The sequence below is a fragment of the Condylura cristata genome, unplaced genomic scaffold (genome assembly GCF_000260355.1).
Source record: "Condylura cristata isolate star-nosed mole 26May11 unplaced genomic scaffold, ConCri1.0 scaffold00001, whole genome shotgun sequence".
Taxonomy (NCBI): domain Eukaryota; kingdom Metazoa; phylum Chordata; class Mammalia; order Eulipotyphla; family Talpidae; genus Condylura; species Condylura cristata.
This window is the reverse complement of record NW_004567102.1, coordinates 38254309-38257063: the sequence shown is the minus strand read 5'-3', so window position 1 is coordinate 38257063 and position 2755 is coordinate 38254309. Positions and strand designations below refer to the sequence as shown.

Below are 2755 nucleotides of genomic sequence, written 5' to 3'. Positions count from 1 at the left end.
TAGGATGGAGCATTGCAAGCTAACGGTAGCCACTTCAATGCGAGTTTGATCCCCGGCCCCAGAGGAGGTGATCCATATGGCACGGCAGACCTCTCCTGTCTTGCCCAGTGCTTCCCTCAGCCATGTATTTTGTCGATCTGCCTGTCCTGCTCCCCACTCTCTCTCTCTGGTGACACCCCTGCACCTCTTGCCTATACCCCAGTTCTGTATGCATAAATAAATAAATCTTAAAAAATATACTGTTCCTTTACACAGAAATTGAAATAATGATGATCCATTTAAAAACTAGTACTAGGTAACTAGTAACTGAAGTGAAAATTCAACAGAAGAGATTTTGTTTTGTTTATAATTTATTTTTTATATGTTTTACATCGTTGATATTCCCCATAAGAATTCACACCACCAGCTCACCAGTGAGCCATCAGTATATTCCCTTGTGCTCTTCTCTCTCTTGTTTTGGTCCGTTTTCTTGCTCCTCACTCGCAGAATGTCCCTTACTTATGGTTGCCTGCTTGCCTCTAGTTTTGTTTTATTATTGTTACTATTGTTGTTTTTCCTCTAATCCCTTAATTGGATCCCCTATATTCCTCCTATCAGTGAAACCATTTGATACTTTTCTTTTTCCTTCTGGCTTATTTCTCTGAGCGTGATTCCCTCTAGTTCTGTCCATGTTGTTGTTAATGGCATGAATTTATCTTTTTTGATTGCTGAGTAGTATTTCTGTTTATGTGTGTGTGTGTATATACACACCACATCTTCTTGATCCAGTCATCTTATTTTTTGGACACTTGGTTTATTTCCATATCTATTGTAAATAGTGCTGCAGTAAACATAGGAGTTCAGATCTTTTTGAATTCGTGTTTTTGTGTCTTTGGGTAGATCTCTAGAAGTGGAATTGCTGGGTCATATGGTAGCTCCATTTTTAGTAGCCTGAGGAATCTCCATACAGCTTTCCATAGTGGTTGCAACAGTTTGTAATCCCACCAGCAATGTAGGAGAGTTCCTTTTCCTCCACATACTCACCAACATTTGTTGTTGCTTGCTTTTTTAATTTGTGCCAGACTCATGGTGGAAGGTGTTATCTCATTGTGGTTTTGATTTGCATTTCCCTGATTATAAGTGATGTTGAGCATATTTTTTTATGCTTGTTGTCCATTTGCATTTCCTCTGTGTGAAAGTAAAGTATCTTCTTAGCTCTTCTGCCCATTTTTGACTACTTTGTTTTGAGTCATGTGAGCTCTTTGTAAATTTTTGTGATCTGTCCCTTATCGGTTGTATTGTGTGCAAAAAATTTTCTCCCAATCAGTAGAGTATTTATTTGTTTTGCTTACTGTCTCTTTGCTGTACAGGAACTTTTTTGTTTGATATAATCCCAGTGTGTATCTTTTCACTTTCTTTGCATTTGGGAATGTGTCTTTAAGATGTTATTGAGGTGTATGTCATGTAGTGTTTTACCTCTATTTTCCATATATTTTACAGTTTCAGGTCTTTTACATTCAGGGCTTTTATCCATTATGAGTTGGTTTTTGTGCATAGTGTGAGATAGTATTCTAGCTTCATTCTTTTGCATGTAGCAGTCCATTTATTGAACAAACTGCCCTTGTTCTATTGCATATTCTTTGCTCCTTTGTGAAAGATTAGTTGTCTAGAAACATGTTGGTTTATGTCTGGGTTTTCTATACAGTTTCTTTGGCCTATGTGTCTGTTTGTGTTCTTTACGTATTGCTTTAATTATTATGGCTTTGTGGTATAGTTTGAAATTGGGAATGTGATACCTCCACTCTGCCTCCTTTTTGTCAGGAGAGCTTTGGCTATTTGAAGTTGTTTTTTTTGTTACTCCATATGAATTTTATCAATACTTGTTCTATTTGTAAATTGTTCTCAGTAAGATAGCCATTTTGATGTTAATTCTTCCAATCCTTGAGCAAGGTATGTCTTTCCATTTCTGTTTCTTTTAACAGTCTTACAGCTTTCTTTGTGTAAGTGCTCACTTCTTTTATTAGTCCCAAGATTTAGATTTTTTTTTAAATTTCAATTATAAAAGGAATGGTTTTTTTAAATCTCTTAAGATTGATTGTTTGCATATAGGAAGGCTGATAGTTTTTGTGTGTTTAATTTGTATCCTGCTACTTAACTAAACTATAAACTAGTATATAATGTTAATTAGTTTTTCTGTGGAGTTTTTAGGATTTTCTCGGTTTGCTATTATTTTGTCTACAAATAGTGATAGTTTTTTATTTCTTCTTTTTCTATTTGTATTCTTTGTATGCCTTTCTCTTGTCTTATTGCCTGCCTAGGACTTCGAATACTATATTGAAAAGTAGTGGTGAGAGTCAACATCCTTGCCTTATTCGAGATCTTAATGAAAAGCTTTCAGCTTTTCACCATTGAGGATAAAATTGGCTGTATGTTTGTCATATATAGAAGATATGTTCCTTCTATCCCAAGGATTTCATTATAAATGGATTTTGAACTTTGTCAGACGCTTTCTCAGCATCTATTGATATGATCATATGGTTTCTCTTTTTGTTGTTGTGTTGGATTACATTAATTGATTTCAAATGTTGAACCTTTCTGTGTCCCTAAAATAAATCCCACTTGGTCATGGTTTATTATCTTTTTGATGCATTGTTGGATTCTGTTGGCTAAGATTTTGTTAAGGATTTTTGCATCAGTGTTCATTAAACAGATTGGCCTGTAGCTTGTGTGTGTGTGTGTGTGTGTGTGTGTGTGTGTGTGTGTGTGTGTGTGTGTG

At 35.5% G+C, this 2755-nt stretch overlaps 1 protein-coding gene across 1 annotated transcript in view; it reads left to right on the top strand.

The window, feature by feature from the left end:
* The window catches only part of MDN1 (MDN1, midasin homolog (yeast)), a 128736-nt gene that overhangs the window by 50827 nt on the left and 75154 nt on the right, over positions 1-2755 (top strand). The window lies entirely within an intron of this gene.